This window comes from Dipodomys spectabilis, unplaced genomic scaffold (genome assembly GCF_019054845.1).
Source record: "Dipodomys spectabilis isolate Male_0828 unplaced genomic scaffold, ASM1905484v1 ptg000174l, whole genome shotgun sequence".
NCBI classification, from domain to species: Eukaryota; Metazoa; Chordata; class Mammalia; order Rodentia; family Heteromyidae; genus Dipodomys; species Dipodomys spectabilis.
Window position 1 is genome coordinate 2431188 of NW_024870851.1, and position 16257 is coordinate 2447444.

Here is a 16257-nt window from a genome sequence, read left to right on the forward strand (position 1 = left end):
TGTGTGTGTGTGTGTGTGTGTGTGTTTGTGTGCGTGTGTTTTCTACGTGTATTAAAGTGTGTGTGTGTGTGTGTGTGTGTGTGTGTGTGTGTTTGTGTGCGTGTGTTTTCTACCTGGGGCAGGAGTAGTAATTTTCCAGTGGAATTTCACTATCAATATTTTCTCTTTCCTCCCTTCCACCTCCCCTCCTCTCCCTTCCCTTCCCTTCCTTTTCCCTCCCTTCCCTTTCTCCCTTCTTCTTCCTTCTCCCCTCCCCCTTCTCTTTTCCCTCCCCCACCCCCCATGCTGTATTGAGCTCAAGTCCTGCTTTCTTTTTTTTTTTTTTTGGTCGGTTGTGGGGCCTGAACTCTGGGCCTGGGCACTGTCCCTGAGCTCTTCAGCTCAGGTTAGCACTCTGCCACTTGAGCCACAGCACCACTTCCGGTTTTCTGAATGTTTTATTGGAAATAGTCTCAGGAACTTTTCCTGCCCTGGCTGGCTTTGGAGGATCTCAGCCTCCTAAGTAGTTAGGATTAAAGGCAAGAGTCACCGACGCCTGGCTCAGGGAAGGCTCTAGGCAAGTTTATTTATTACTACTTGTACCACAGCCCTAGATTTCTTTAAAAAAAATTTTTTTTTAAACATGAGATAGATATCTGTAACGTTGCTGGCCTAGCTTCAAATTGTAACCATCCTGTTTCTTCCTAAGCAGCTGGGATTACAGTGTATCACCATGCCTGACTTGGTTTTAAGACAGAATCTTGCTTTTGCTAAGGCTGGTTTTGAGACAGAATCTTCCCACTTCTACCCTCTGAATAGACTGTGGTTACTAACATGTGCCACCATGCCCAGCCTATATTTATTTAAGACATTGCATTTTCCACTTTCAATACAGTGCTTTATAAAGTGCAGTGTTTATATTTTTCCCTGTGTACATGTTCCATATTCAAAAATTAAGAATGCCCAGTAATTTACTACAGCAGCTTAACTTAAAAACTTCTATAGAATGATTCTTTTAATATAAGTTAATCTGATTGTACAAACTGAGTATCTCTTATCTAAATGATTGGGACCATAGGTATTTCAGAGTTTGGGGTATTTTAGAATTTGAAATGCTTTTATCAACTTTAGCAGTTGAGTAGTGCTCATCTCAAAAATTTGATATCTGAAATGCTCTAAAATATGAAATGTTTTATGCATGACATTCAAAATGTTTCAGTTTAGGGATGCCTGTATTATAAAACTTTGTTGTTGTTGTTGTAGCAATCCTGGGGCTTGGCACTGTCCTTTAGCTTTTGTGCTCAAAAGCTGGAGCTCTATCACTTTAGCCACAGCTTCACTTCCTGCTTTTTTTTTTTTAAGTAGTTAATTGTAATAGTCTAAGACTTTCCTGCTCCTGCCAGCTTTGAACTGTGATCTTCTCAGATCTCAGCCTCCCGGGTAGCTGGGATTACAGTGTAAGCCACTATGTAACTACATAGTTATTTATTTATTTATTTTAATGCCTGGCAATATAACTTTTTTTTTTCTCCAGTCCTGGAGAACAATCCCAGGGTCTCACACCTGTTAGACAGGTGTTCCACTACTTAACTACATTCCTAGGCTCTTATAAGTAAATATTTTTAGAGTAAATTCCTAACTAAGTAGGTGTTATAAGAGAAATTTAAAATATTTTCCTGTTAAAAGGAAATTGATGTTAATAAAATTTTAGCAGGGTAATATGGGGCTGTAAGTTGTATGTTATATGGATGGTAATATTCAGCAAAGTAATAAAGGTAGAAGCACTTTATAGTAGCCATAGAATGAATTTCCTCTTGGGGATCAGAATTCCACTCAAGTAGATACTTAGCTATAGATATATGATATACCAGAGGAATTGGTATTGACTGCTAGTCTTTTGTTATTATTGATGTTATTCTTGAGCATTCCTAGTTCAAAAATCGGATTCTGTTTCCCAAGTGTGTGAGCTATGGTTAGCTTCCTAGTGTTTTGTGTTTGTTTTTCCTATAAATATGTATTCTCAATTTTTTCCAGAGAAAACTAAATTAGGCTCAGCTTCCTAGTGTTTTGTGTTTGTTTTTCCTATAGATATGTATTCTCAATTTTTTCCAGAGAAAACTAAATTAGTTTATTTAGTGCAGTAGTGGGCTTGAACTCAGGGCCTTGCTTTCTTGCTTAGTCTGTTTCTCAAGGCTGGTGCTTTGCCACTTGAGCCACATTTCTACTTCCTGTACACTTTTTAAATGTAGGGCTGGGAAGGTGGCTCAGTGGTAGAGTGCTTGCCTTGCATACATGAGGCCCTGGGTCCGATTCCTCAGCGCCACACAAGCATAAGCAGAAAAAGCTGGAAGTGGGGCTGGGAAGGTGGCTCAGTGGTAGAGCATTTGCCTTGCAATGCATGAGGCCCTGGGTTCGATTCCTCAGCACCACATAAGCAAAAAGAAAAAAGCCGAAAGTGGCGCTGTGGCTCAAGTGGTAGAGTGCTAGCCTTGAGCTGAAGAGCTGAGGGACAGCACCCAGGCCCAGAGTTCAGGCTCCACAACCGGACCCCCCTCTCCCCCCAAAAAACTGGAAGTGGCACTGTGGCTCAAGTGGTAGAATGCTAGCCTTGAGCTGAAGAGCTGAGGGACAGCGCCTAGGCCCAGAGTTCAGGCCCCATGACACACACACGCACAAAAAAAGATATTGGGTATTGTCTTCTGATAAGGAGGTGACATTTAAACAATATAAGATCAACCATTTGTTAGACAATGAGAACTGGAAAGGCCCGGTATCTTATAAATTGTGTTTTAGTTTCTGTTACTGAAATGATTTAGACAATCCAATACAATATCTTTGGTAAGTGACTTTTTTTGTATATAATAAGGGGATAAATAGTCTTTGGAAATCACAGAAAAGTTACTTTGATGAAAGGCAGCATAGATTTTTCTTCAGCTGAGTGTGGTGGTATATACCTGAAATCCTAGCACTCAGGAAGCTGAAGTAGGAATATTGCAAGTTCAAGGCATAACTGGGCTACTAAGTAAGTTTGAGGCCAACTTGGGCTACATAGAAGTAACTTATCTCAACAAACATAATTTCCTTTACATGACTTTCCAGGAACGTAGGAATAGGATCAGTGGGGTTTTTTTTCTCTTGGCTTTTGCCAGAGATTTTGTCACATAGTTTTCCTTAGTACATAACATCTGTGTTTGGAGATAAAGAAATTTGGTTGAAAAATGTGGTCGGAAAATTGTTAATGGCAAAATTAATAATTTCTGAAGCCACGAATGTTGACTTAACGTGAATAGTCTTTATATAACCCCCTTGAACCAACTGGATTTTTTTTCTTACATTTATTACTTGTGCTCAGAATGTACCTCAGTATATTGCATCCTTGTCTACATATGAGATAGTAGGTACTCATTGTTAGAATAGTTGACCTATAGTAGGTTGCATAATTTATACATTGTTGTATTTCTAGTTCCAGTAGTGTTCCAATTCAAAATGTCTTTAAAAAAAAATAAAGGTTGTCGGGGCTGGGAAGGTGGCTCAGTGGTAGAGCATTTGCCTTGCATGCCTGAAGCCGGGGGTTCGATTCCTCAGCACCACATAAGCAAAAAGAAAAAAGCCGGAAGTGGCGCCATGGCTCAAGTGGTAGAGCGCTATCCTTGAGCTGAAGAGCTGAGGGACAGCACCCAGGCCCAGAGTTCAGGCCCCACGACTGGACCCAAAATAAATTAATAAATAAATAAATAAAGGTTGTCTATTGGCTTTCAGTACTGGGGAAAAAAATACATGGTTCTAGGTAGTACTTGATCCATAATAGTACTTGACTAGAAACTCAAATACTCCCTTTTCTTTATTTCCTGTACTGCCCTTCCCTCTTCCCCTTCCCTTTTCCCCTTTCCCTTTCTCCTCTATACTTCATTGATCAGCTTTTCCCCCTCCTTCCCTCCTTTCCTCCCTCCCTCCCTCCCTCCCTCCCTCCCTCCCTCCCTCCCTCCCTCCCTCCCTCCCTCCCTCCTTCCTTCCTTCCTTCCTTCCTTCCTTCCTTCCTTCCTTCCTTCCTTCCTTCCTTCCTTCCGTCCGTCCGTCCGTCCGTCTTTCATTATGTTGCATTGGCTAGCTATGTCCTAGTTCTGCTACTATCTGCTTCTGAAACATCATTTAGCCACATGGTTTTTACTTAATGTTTTTCAGGAAAGAGTGACCATGTCCCAGCCTTACAATTAAAAAACTTTATTTTTTTTTTTTTATTTTTGAAGCTGAGCATGGTAGCTGAAGCCACCACTACTACTAGGGAGACAGAGATATGAGATTGAGCTTCTAGGCTAATCTCTACGTAATAAGTTTTATGAAATCTCATCTCAACCAATTGGCATGCACCTGTCAGCACAGAGAAAAAGGAAAACACGGATAGGAAGATCACAGTCCAGGCTAGCCAAGGCATAAAGAGAGAGCATATCTCAAAAATAGCCAATGTGGCTTTTTCCTGCCTTGAAAGATGGTGGGTGAAAAGACTGAGAAGCTGGACACTATGGAAAAGAAACCTGAAGCTAAGAAGGTTGGTGCCAATGACAAGGTGAAGGCTACCTCTAAGGCTGAAAAGCCCAAGAAGGGGTGGCTTCCTGTAGCCCAAACCCAATCCTGGTCAGAGGAATAGGCAGATACTCCTGATCTGCTCTATATTCCAGAGAAGCCTTGGACCAGAGGAAGTATTTGGTGGCTAAGTTCAAGGTTGAAAAGAAGAAGGACAGGGGTCTTGCTGCTATCACAAAACCAGATGGTGGTGACAAGGATGGTTAAGATGCGCAAAATGCCTAGATAGTATTCCACTGAAGATGTGCCTCAGAAGCTGTTGAGCCATGGCAAAGAGACTGTCAGGCAGCATATGAGGTGGCTGCAGGCCAGCATCACTCTGGGGACTGTCCTCACATCCTCATTGGGGTGCCACAGAGGCAAAAGTATGGTTTTCTTGAAGTATCTTGATGGTAGCTTGCTACTTGTGACTGGACCTCTGTCCCTCAATCGTACCTCTTTGTATAACACACCAGAAATTTGTTACTGTCACCTCCACAAAAACTGGTGTCAGTTTTTGTGACACCTTATTGATGATAACTTATGAAGCAATAGCTGCGGCCCAGACTACCAGGAATGTGAGATCTTCAACACAAAAAAAAGAGAAATAGGAGGTTACAGAATAGCACAAGTTTGATCAGAAAGATGTGGACTCAAATTCTACCCCAAATCAAAGCTGTTCCTCAGCACCAAGGCTATATGTGATCTATGTTTGCTCTAACAAATCTATTTTTGCTTTCACAAAATAGCTTCCTAAACTTATTATTAAGAGCCTCACTGAATCATTTGTAAGTTTAAATAAAAACAGTGCAGAATTTAAAGTGTGGTTAATGTCGTAGGTCACCTACATAGCATGTATGAGTCCCTGGGTTAACACCTCTTACCTCCATTCCCATCTCATTTTTTGTTTTTAAGATTTATTCTGTTTAGGTCAGCTTAGATAACATGCCTGATCCTTTACTAGTCTCAGTGGGCATATCAGATAAGCTAAACAGAAACTATGCAAATTCCCGAGAAGCAGTTGGGTATATGGGAGAGGGTATAAATAGAGGTTGGGAGGTTGGTTGTATATAATGTTGTCAAGCTTGAATGTTGTGATTAGTGGCTCTGTTAATTTGGAAAATAGAATATTAGGGGCTGGGAAGGTGGCTCAGTCGTAGAGCACTTGCCTTACATGCATGAGGCCCTGGGTTCGATTTCTCAGCACCACATAAGCAAAAAGAAAAAAGCCAGAAGTGGCACTGTGGCTCAAGTGGTAGAGCGCTAGCCTTGAGCTGAAGAGCTGAGGGACAGCGCCCAGGCCCAGAGTTCAAGCCCCATGACCGGACCCCCCCCTCCCCCCCAAAAAAGAAAGAAAATAGAATATTAAAGTTCATGATTTAGTCTGGCGCCGGTGGCTCACGCCTGTAATCCTAGCTACTCAGGAGGCTGAGATCTGAGGATCCCAGTTCACAGCCAGCCAGGACAGCAAAGTCCGTGAGACTCTTATCTCTAATAAAACACTGGAAAACCGGAAGTGGCTGTGGCTCAAGCGGTAGAGCACTAGCCTTGAGCTGAAGAGCACAGGGACAGCGCCCAGGCCCAGAGTTCAAGCCCCATGACTGACCAAATAAATAAATAAAGTTCGTGAGTCAAAAATTTAGAAATTTATTTTGATTCTAGACTGCAAAATACCCTCTTTCTTTTCATGGTAATACCTCATCATTTGGGTTAAGCATTACATTTTTATGAGATTTGATATGAGAGTTAATTCTGATGAAATTTCATTAGTAGAATTATAATAAAGATGCTTTTTCTTCATTAAACATATGGTGGTTTATTTTTCATGAAAATGACACTGATACATCCTTTTGTGAGATTACCAGTCGTAAAGCAGAATGATAAATCTCTGATTTGGTTAGGGCCAATTCTAAATTTGTCTGTATAGGAAAAGAAGGCATAGTGTAAATCACACATTTTAAAATAGTTTCTTTTTATATGTCTAAATCAAGTAACTCTGTACTCCAAATTAGGGAAAAATACTTTCATTTTCTATAGTTTTCTGAGCAGGCACTCATTCTTTTTTTTTTTATTTAATTTTATTTTATTTGTGAACATACTGTACAGAGGGGTTACAATTACATGGGCAGGATAATGCATACATTTCTTACCAAGCATTGCAGCCTCCTCCTTTGTTTACCCTTCACATCCCTTCCCAGCCTCCCCCCTCCCCCCCCAATCCTAATCCTCCTCCCCCCCCACCCCCCCCACCGACATTGTAACAGGTCCACCTGTATCCTTAAACAACTGGTTTTTCCCCATCTCCTCCACAAGTTATATGACATCAAATATAGTGAAAGCAGGGGTTATACTGTGGGGGAGGGACATACAAAGCAACAAAGAGATAATCTTATAAATGCGTTAGAAACACATGCATGAAAGAAAAAACATTAAAATACATACCTAAGGGTTCATTTTCCTGACATCACATTATCTGACCTTTTCCACTTGACTCATACATATACTAGATATTGCAAATAAGGGAAACCATGCGACCTATGTGTCTTTGGGCCTGGCTTACTTCACTTAATATAATTTTTTCCAAGTTTTTCCATTTCCTAACAAATGGGGCAATGTCATTCTTTCTGATGGAGGCATAGAATTCCATTGTGTATATATACTACATTTTCTTGATCCATTCATCTACTGAGGGGCATCTGGGTTGGTTCCATATCTTAGCTATGGTAAATAATGCTGCAGTAAACATAGTTGTGCTGGTAGCTTTAGTGTGGTCTTGCTTGTAAACATTTGGGTAAATGCCCAAAAGTGGGATTGCTGGGTCATAGGGGAGTTCTATGTGAAGTCTTTTGAGGAACCTCCATACTGCTTTCCAAAGTGGTTGAACAAGTTTACATTCCCACCAACAATGAAGTAAGGTTCCTTTCTGTCCACATCCCCTCCAGCATCTGTTGTTGTTAGAGTTCTTGATTTTTGCCTTTCTAACTGGAGTGAGGTGATATCTCAATGTTGTTTTGATTTGCATTTCTTTTATGGCTAGGGGTGTTGAACATTTCTTCATGTGTCTATTGGCCATCCTCCTTTCTTCTTCAGAGAAGTTTCTCTTTAAGTCTTTCGCCCACTTATTTATTGGGCAGTTGTTTCTTTGAGGATTTGTTGTTGGGGGGTTTAATTTTTTGAGTTCCAAGTATATTTTAGATATGAGACCCTTGTCTGTTGTATGGCTAGTAAAGATCTTCTCCCAATCCGTGGGCTTTCTATTGATCTTGCTAGCTATGTCATTTGCCCTGCAGAAGCCCTGCAACTTTATGCAATCCCATTTGTCCAACCTTTCTTTGATTTGTTGCGTTTCCAGGTCTCTATTCAGAAAATTTCGGCCTGAGCCAAGGAGACATAGGGTTTCTCCTATTCCATCCTGTAATGTTTTCAGAGTGTCTGCTTTGAGTTCAAGGTCTTTGATCCATTTGGAGTTGATTCTGGTGCAGGGTGATATATAAGGATCTAGCTTTAGTTTTCTACATGTAGTTAACCAATTTTGCCAGCACCATTTACTGAAGAGGCTGTCTTTCTTCCATTCTATTGTTTTAGCTCCCTTATCGAAGATTAGATAGGTCTGTAGGTTCATTTCTGGGTTTTCAGTTCTATTCCATTGGTCCTGAGGTCTGTTCTTATGCCAATACCAAGCTGTTTTGATTACTATGGCTTTATAGTAGAGTTTGAAATTTGGTATTGATATTCCTCCAGCAGTGTTCTTTCCATTGAGGAGCGTTTTTGCTATTCGGGGTCTTTTATTGTTCCATATGAATTTTTGGATTGCCTCTTCTATTTCCTTGAAGAATGAGGTTGGAATTTTGATAGGTATTGCGTTGAATTTGTAGATAGCCTTGGGAAGTATTGCCATTTTCACGATGTTAATCTTTCCAATCCAGGAGCATGGGAGGTTTTGCCATTTTTTAAGTTCTGTGTTGATTTCCTTTTTCAAGATTTTAAAGTTTTCATCATAGAGGTCCTTCACTTCTTTGGTTAATTTTTATTCTTTGGTATTTTATTTTTTGTGGGGCTATTACAAATGGAGTTGCTTTCCTAATTTCAGCCACACTTTTCTCATTGTTGGCATACAGAAAAGCCATTGATTTTGGGGGGTTAATTTTATAACCTGCTACTTTGCCAAAGTTTTGAATCAGCAGGCACTCATTCTTTTTCTTGCAGATAATGATAATTTAATCTATATAATAACCTCTAATATAGTCGAGTTCTATTGGTCTTATCTCTTTTTTGATCTTTTCTTATCTATCTGCCATTACTGAAGTGATCTTAGTAGTGAATTGTTGTAAGAGCCTTCTGGAACCAACTATTTCATGACATGTTTTGTTTAAAACTACAGAATCCTAGGAAATACCCTGTAACCCACAATCCAGTAGAAGGTGGGGAACTCACCTGTACCCTAAAATTTTTTTGAGAATCACTACTGTAGTTTCTTCTTCCTCTAGTTTTCTTCCTTCAAGAAAAACTATCTTCAACATTCTTTTATTCCATTAGTAACTAAGAATTCATGCATCAGAACCTGGGGGAGAAAGACGTCTTATTTTTGAAAAAGTAGAAAATTATTATATGCATATATAATATTATAGCTTAAAATATATACAAATTTAAAATCAGTAACTGAATATCTTAGTTAACATTGCGTTTTATACTAACTAAAACAAAAAAAAAAAAACCCTACATTTCTTAAATAGGAAGCAGTACTTTCATAACATGGGATATGAGGTAAGGAAAAGGGAACACCTAGTGTCTGGAAATATTGCTACTATTTTAGAAGAAACAGCTTTGGCCTATCACCTTTATTTGTGATATGGCTGATGAGAGATTAGATGAATCACACTTGAGAGCCATTGCATTTGGTTATGCTACTGCTTCTTATAAGACATTTGTGCCTTCCTGAAAATTCCACTTTCTGCCTGGTATTCAAGGTTGATTATTGTTAATAAGTACACTAATTTCTAGTCTGAATTTTTCTTCAGACAGATCTGCTGGTTGTGTCATAAATGTATGTCATGGATCCATCTTGTCATTGTTCCTCTCGTCAGCTTTTCTCTCTGCCCTCTAAACCCATCCTTTTTTCCTTGTTTCGCTCTTTTCTACCTGTGAGATTAGGAACTTCTTTATGTAGATGCCATTTCATGCTACTGTATATGCTTGTCTTATTTCTTCTGCTAGACTGTAAGCTTCCTGAAGGCATGGGCCATGCCATGTACTTGACTCTTCCCAGACACCTACAATAATCTTTTTATATAGCTGTCAATAAAGGAAGGATGGATATTAGTTTCATTGCTAGAAGTTTTTTTTCTACTTTAAGTTTGTGTAAAATATATGATAAAATTTTTATGCTACTTAGTTGCCTAAGAGAACATGCAGAGTACAAATGGATATGTTTTTATTTTCTTTATCCAAATATATGAGCAAAGCAGTAACATTTTAGATAAGTGAAAATACAGTTCTTAATATTTTACATTTTAAATAAATACAGTTTTACATGTATGGCCAGGCCTCTGTAGATTTGTTTGTGCTAATCTCATGCAGGTTTATATATGGTAGATATAATAATAGATTTGTAGATATAATTTATGTTTATAATGCTAATTTCTTTTATTGCAATTTCAGTGTTATATTATCTCCAGTCTTAATACTTTATTCAAGGCTAAAACTTATATAGCAAAATAGTATGATATTATCTTTGAAATAATTGGATGCAGTCTTATAGGTAACAATGAAGGAAAGGAAATTTTATTTAAAAAACAAACTGCACTATTTAAAATAGAAACCTAAGATCCTTTTAACATTGCAGCTGAATTAAATAAATAATCTTTCTGCCATTACTAAGCTGTGCATGTAGTTAAAAATACATTTATACATATTATTTTTAAAAACCTAGTTAACTTTAAAATATGTAAGTTTTCTTGTCGTTTAGGGTTCTGTGAAGCTGATCATCAAGAGGGTTGCAAATCATTGGTGGTTTCTATTTTCAGATTTCCACATCCCGGAGTAATTTGCTTTAATTTCACCCAATTTAACCTATACTTCACACCATCACCATTCAGCTTTAATAGCTATGTTCTATGCATAAGAAAAGCAGATAAATGTCCACAATTAGGCTGCAAATGATTACAACTAGTTAGGGCTTTATGAAGACAAAACTTAAAGGACTATGGCGCCAAACAAAGCCACAAAAGACGGATGAAAATGCTGTCTCCAGAAGTCAAGTCTACCATAGCGTTTGATTTACACTTTTGTGGTTGATTTTATTTATTTTAATATATTGGCAGGTGTGCCTACTCTGAGAAATATTCATCATTAAAGAATAGTAGTGCTATGTTGTTCATTTATTTGGGTTTTTAATTTGTTTGCTTCCATGAGTTTCAGCATAGGTAACCAGAATGAAATTTTTTTAAAAAAATTATTGAAATGTTAGCATTCTTTTTGAAATTATGATAATGCATTTGAAATGAATGATACTTATATGCCTTGTTAATGCACTTATGAAATAAAACTTTCCTATATTGGTTATGTTTCTATCAGATGATTCTATCAGACTTTTGAGAAAAGAATAGTTTTTCACATTTCTGTGTCAAATTCTAGATAGGTAATACTATGCACAATATAATCCTATGCAGAATTACTTATATTTATGGTTGTTTGTATGCAAACTTACATAAAAGATTCAGCAGTTGCTTTAATTTTCTTAGTGTCTGCTTTTTGATGGTTAGTGCCAAGCATTGCTTAATGTATAAAGAATTTATTTTTAAGATTTCTAAAAAGCTATTATTTAATGGAATTTTATAATTTTGTTAGTTATCTCCCTACAAAGTAAATGTTTTATTTTGGTTAATGTATTTTTGAATTTAATTAAGTAAATATTAACTGACTACATCTCATCTCTTAAAAAAATGTCTGGAGATTTCAGTGAAGGCTTGCTTTTTAAAATTATCTTAAGAAATTTAAGATAAATATAAACAATGTAAAATAATTCAAGATTTTAGTGTTTTAACTTTAGTCATTCTGATAGGTATTATCAGAAATTCTACATAAATGAATAATGATGGCAATTCATTTTATAGTTATATGAATTTAGAATTATTATTGAAATGTTTATTTTCAAAATGTAATATTCACTGTTCTGTTTATTAAGCTGTTAATCTAAACTGCCTATTTACAATATGTACTTATTTAGATAATCCTTATTTTCTTAAATATCTAAACAATGTCACCTTAGTTTATTATTGTTCAGCAGCCTAAAGAAGTTAAGATGAAAAATCCATGAGATTATGGTTTTTGTGCACTTGGAACAAACACATATTTACATACAAATGTTGCATGACTTTGCTAACTTTAAAAATAATGCCCAGGAATTAATCATTTAAGTACTTTTGTTTATAAACCAGTATTGTAGGAAAGTACACTAAAACTTACCTTTAACTATTTTTATTTTAAAAACAGTACTAAATGTTCTATCCTACAGAATAGATCAATTTAGCTATGGCAAGACAATACCGCTTCAGAGCATTACAGTTTTATTAAACTAGTTTCATATGCTATATCATAAAACTTTCAGTCCAATCAGCAACTAAATTTAAATACTGCAAATTGTAGCAGCAAAACAATAATTCTGCTGATTAGCCCCTTTCCATTTCTTGTAAGTGAACTGTTTATGCTGTTGAGTACCTTTTGAAAAAAGAAAAAGCCAAAACAGCCTTGATTAGTCAAGGAGTAATTGGATGACTTGATTTTAGCAAGAGAATGAATTGGTTGATGATAGCCTGTAACTAAGTGTAGTGGTTCTGTTCAGATGAATACATAACATACAGTCATCAGATCTTGACAGGTATACCATATAAGCAGTTCTAAAAATCTACTGGTGGGTGTGACAGGATGGAAATGGAGGCAATAAGTTTGGCATAAAGTTTTTTACTTGAAAATTTGAAGTAATTCTTAGAGGAATTTAGAGAAACATCCATTTTTAAGATTTTTAATTGAAATTGGGTGTAGGTAGATGAGGAGGTTTGTCTTACTGTAGGACAAATAAATCTTGTTTCATACTTTAATGACTCCAAGGGCTAAGATGATCATTTAACTTTTTGCAGAGGGATTGGTAATATTATATCCTTATGGAGTAAGCTAAGTAGTAGCACTACTGTTAGTAGTGCCTTGTGGGAAAACCTTAAAGCCTTCATTGTGTTCATAACTATTTGAAGTCTTGGTTGTATCAAAACTTTTTGTACATCATATCTTAACTTATGATTTCCTGATTATTTTAAAGAATGTATCTGAGTTTATATTAATGAAATGGCATAAAGTAAATTAACTTAAAATTTATTCATTTGTAACTAGTTTTCTTAAATAAGGTCAATTATAGTCTCCATTCTCCCTGAGCCTTCTGGGATATGTGCTATGTGGGGCCAAACGTTCAATTGCATAAAATCTGAAGTCCATTTTTTTACTGGATAAATGAAATGATTGGGGTGAACCTGCACAGCTAGCCATAGGAGGGTGATTGATGTCAGGCCCATTGGAATCCATTCTGGTACTGGCTTTGATTTGGCACCACCTGGTGGTGGTTGTTTGCTCAAGCTTAACGCTCAATGGTGATGACTAGGTCTTGTTAGGTTGGTAAGTCCTTTGGGATTGCAGTAGACATTCTAAAAATCCTTCAGGTAGTTGGTGTCCATTGTTGCTGGGCCAATCTATTTTGGAAGACTTGTGGAGTTGCAGTGACCTACCTTACATAGTTTGTTCCTCAAGGATATGCTTGCTTTACTGTCTTTAATCCCTCTAAATCTTACCCTTCCTTCCATTTTTCTGCACTCATTAGAGAATATGTGTTATTGAATTAAGGGTGTAATTATTTTCTGAAGAAACTGCCTGGTTTTAGGACATATGCTTTCATAGTATCTTTTGTTTGGACTCAAGAATGTGATCCCCATTGTGTAATGCTCATGCAGTCAAACCATTATCTTCCACTCTGACACCAGATGTTCTTGGTGAATCCTCCCTTTCCATTCCTTCTCTTCCTGCTTCTGTATCTTAGAAAACTAGGTAAAAGTCAGAATCGGTGATATGATGAATAAAGGCTATAAAATAGTTACTTTAAAAGGCAGTAGCCAGCCATTTACTTGATTGATTAATACCTGTCATGTATTTACATTTTTTGAGCATTTAAACACCAGTTTCAAACTCTAGCCAAGACAATATTTTATCTTTTCTCACAGCATCAATACACTTAAATATGGAATTAAAATAATTTATAGCTTTACAAAAAATCTGTACATAAAATCTGGACCAAATTTTTAAAATGGCACCTTCATAATACTAATGTTCTAGTTTAAAACCTTCATGTTGTTTTTACCTCATCAGTTTGTACTGGATACTGACAAACTGTTTTCCATCATCCTGGTTTATGTTCTTTTACTATATGCTGATCTGTTTCTTCTATTAGGTTGTAAACAAAAAGCAGAAGCTAATTTATGCAGCTTTTGTATATGTGTAAAGCACAGAAGTGGGAGGCAACTTTTTTCTCTTTGGCCAGGATATTACTTAGCTCTTCTTCCTCTTGGCATGGATATGTGTTCCTGCCCTTATCTTGGTGAACTTGCGGGCCCAGTTCTCCTTTGAAGTAGTTCTAGGGCACACCGTTAATACAGGGTTACACTCTGTATTATGTATCTTGGATCATACCTCACATAAACTTGGTATTCTTGGTGAGCACCTGTTGTGGTGGCCGTGCTAATCTTGTTCATATTCCTGGTCATCTTGTGGTTTTTATTGAGGCACAGCATGGAGTAGCTTATAGTCAGTTTCTGCTCTCCAGTTGCTGCTCTAGTTTTTTCTTACCTCTGAAATTTAACTAGAGCTTCTGGCACTGTTCTCTTTGAGGTCAGTAAAGGGCAGTATATTTATTAAAATGTGTATTAAAACTGTCTATTACACAGTTTTACCTGTGTATATGACCTGTGGTAAGTGATCACAATTCATTTCTTCTCAAGTAGATATAATTCTTCCTAGCCATTACTCAGTTTTTGTAGATTCCACTTTATTTGAGAAAAGTGTTTATTTTTAGTATTTTTTGGGGGGGGGGTCCGGTCTTGGGGCCTGAATTTTGGGCCTGGGCGCTGTCCCTCAGCTCTTCAGCTCAAGGCTAACACTCTACCACTTGAGCCACAGCGCCACTTCTGGTTTTTTTCTTTTTGCTTATGAGGTGTTGAGGAATCGAACCCAGGGCCTCATGCATGCAAGGCAAGCGCTCTACCACTGAGCCACCTTCCCAGCCCCAAAAGTGTTTATTTTTAACTGGATGACTTTCATATCATAAATCTAGTACCCAAAGATCTACTGCTCTGTTTGTCACTAACAGTCTCTCTATTAAAGTATATAGCTAACAAAATTATTTAAATCTAGAAGAATATTCATCATTAATAGTTAAGGAATTCAGAGCTCTTTGAAGAGATAAATCATAAGGCGCTTCTTACATCTGTTCTTGTAGTCTGTGATATGTACTTTCCCTCTCCATTAATTTATGTGATTGATAGTGGTTCTTTGAAGTGTTTCCTAAATATTGCATGTGACATAAAATTTATCCTTTGTTGTTGTGCAAAAGTTCTTCTCTAACAGGTGATTTTTATTTTGGGTGCTAATAAGTGTTTAGCATTCATTTATTCATTTCTTTATATTTATTACTTTACATTATACCTAGTCTGCATTAGCTCTGATCTAGTCACCGGGTGAGAACTAAAAAAGCATTTTATTATAATCCTGTTAACTAATGTTATAATCCTGGAGTTTAAGTAGCTAGTAGTAGAGTCCCCTAACAATTCGTTGTATATGCTGTAAGTCATATGAATAGAATGGACAGATTATTATAGCAATTAAAATAGAAGGTATGGTCAGAGAAGGCATTGGCATAGAGATGTCACTTTGATGACATCTTTAATGTTGTGAAGATGCTTTATGGAGGGCAGAAGGTGGAAGAGAGAATATTCTCAGCAGCAGATGGATGAGCAGCAAATAAAAAAATATGTAGGTGTTAATTTTGTAAATGGGATATTATGGGCCCCAACATTAGAATAAGATTTTATTTAGTCTGTTTATTGTATATCTGGGGTCTTTCATAAGCCTTTTATTTATTGCTTACAGTGCTGGAAATAAAAAGTGAGTTGTAGTATTTGTTAATTTGACTCTGCATATTTTTTCTCCTTACAAGATTATGCTTTGGAAAGTTACAAAAATTGGTTTTATAGAAGCCATGTTTACAGGAATATATTTAACCTTGAAGCCATATTTAGGGCATTGCTTTTATAGTACTTTATTCTGAAGAAATCTGTACACACTTCTACAAAGCAAGTATGTTTGATACCTTTTACACTCAAATTGCTCTGAGATTGCTTTGTGGTTGAGGGGAATGAAGCTATGCATTTTAAGATGGATATAATTTATAATAGGAAGGAAAGATGGGATACTTATCTTTTAGTCTCCAGAATGGGACTGTACAAAATGATGGTGACATTTAAACATGAGGAGCTTTAAGGAATTAATGAGTTTGGAAGTTAGTGAGATAGTTATTAGGAAGGGTAAACACAGCATAAACAGCTAGCTCAACATTGGAAGTAGAGCAGAATCTCAAAATTAATTCAAAATATTAAGGGTGCCTTTTAAATATTTAAAATGTAGTAT

General features: G+C 36.9%; 1 protein-coding gene and 1 pseudogene across 1 annotated transcript in view; both read left to right on the forward strand.

The window, feature by feature from the left end:
- Nucleotides 1-16257, forward strand: part of Ola1 (Obg like ATPase 1) — a 122950-nt gene that overhangs the window by 42695 nt on the left and 63998 nt on the right. The window lies entirely within an intron of this gene.
- Nucleotides 4466-5331, forward strand: LOC122120037 (annotated as a pseudogene).